This window comes from Pongo abelii, chromosome 1, assembly GCF_028885655.2.
Source record: "Pongo abelii isolate AG06213 chromosome 1, NHGRI_mPonAbe1-v2.0_pri, whole genome shotgun sequence".
Classification (NCBI taxonomy): Eukaryota; Metazoa; Chordata; class Mammalia; order Primates; family Hominidae; genus Pongo; species Pongo abelii.
Window position 1 is genome coordinate 19,626,203 of NC_071985.2, and position 1,333 is coordinate 19,627,535.

At 41.0% G+C, this 1,333-nt stretch overlaps 1 pseudogene; it reads left to right on the forward strand.

Moving 5' to 3' along the window:
* Nucleotides 1–391: 391 nt before the first annotated feature.
* Nucleotides 392–1,009, forward strand: LOC100434327 (high mobility group protein B1-like; annotated as a pseudogene).
* Nucleotides 1,010–1,333: the final 324 nt, after the last annotated feature.

The window sequence follows — 1,333 nt, forward strand, 5'->3', positions numbered from 1 at the left end:
TTCTGTATCCTGCCTATGCTGTTAGTTTCAAGACTCTATGCACATGTAAAACTCATAAAACTTTATACCAAAAAAGTAGATTTTACTCCACGTAAGTTTTAAAATTAAAATCAAAAGATGATGCAGTTGGCAATATTTATCTGTCTAAGAGCATTTTAACCCAGTAATACCATTCTATGAATTTACCCTATGGGTAAGTTTCTACAAGTACCTAAAGATTCATGTACCTGGTTACAAAGCAGAGAAAGTACAGAGGCTGCGTCTGGCTCCCACTCTCACAGCCATTGCAGTACATTGAGCTCCATGGAGACAGTACTGGGGCAAGGGAGAGCTGGACTTGCCAGACAGGCACTCGGCAACTCTGTGCCTCGCTGAGGAAAGATAACTAAATATGGTCAAAGGAGATCCTAAGAAGCCAAGAGGCAAAATGTCATCTTCTGCATTCTTTGTGCAAGCTTGTCAGGAGGAGCACAGGAAGAAGTACCCAGCTGCTCCAGTCAACTCCTCAGAGTTTGCTCAGAAGTGCTCAGAGAGGTGGAAGACCATACATGCTAACAAGAAAGGAAAATTTGAAGACATGGCAAAGACAGACAAGACCTGTTATGAAAGAGAAATGAAAAGCCATATAACTTCCAAAGGGGAGCGAAAAAATAAGTTCAAGAATCCCAATGCACCCAAGAGGCCTCCATCAGCGTTTTTCCTGTTCTGTTCTGAGTATCACCCCAAAATCACAGGAGAACATCCGGCCTGTCCATTGGTGATGTTGCAAAGAAACTGGGAGAGATGTGGAATAACACTGCTGCAGATGACAAGCAGCCTTATGAAAAGAAGGCTGCAAAGCTGAAGGAAGAATACAGAAAGGATATTGCTGCATATTGAGCTAAAGGAAAGCCTGATGCAGCAAAAAAGGGAGTCGTCAAGCTGAAAAAGTGAGAAAAAGAAGGAAGATGAAAAGGACAAGGAGGAAGAAGATGAAGATGAATATGAAGAAGATGATGATGGTGAATAAGTTGGTTCTAGCACAGTTTTTTTTTTTTGTCTTTAAAGCATTTAACCCCGCTGTACACAACTCACTCCTTTTAAAGAAAGACATTGAAATGGGAGGCTGTGTAAGATTTATTCTTAACTGTACAGTGTCTTTTTTGTATAGTTAACACATTACTGAATGTGTCTTTAGATAGCCCTGTCCTGGTGGTATGTTCAATAGCCACTAACCTTGCCTGGTACAGTACGGGGTTTTAAATTGGCATGGATATTTAAAGCAGGTTGTTGTTGGTGCACAGCACAAATTACTAACATATGGGGATGGCAGTTTTTCCATCTTCGGTTGTTC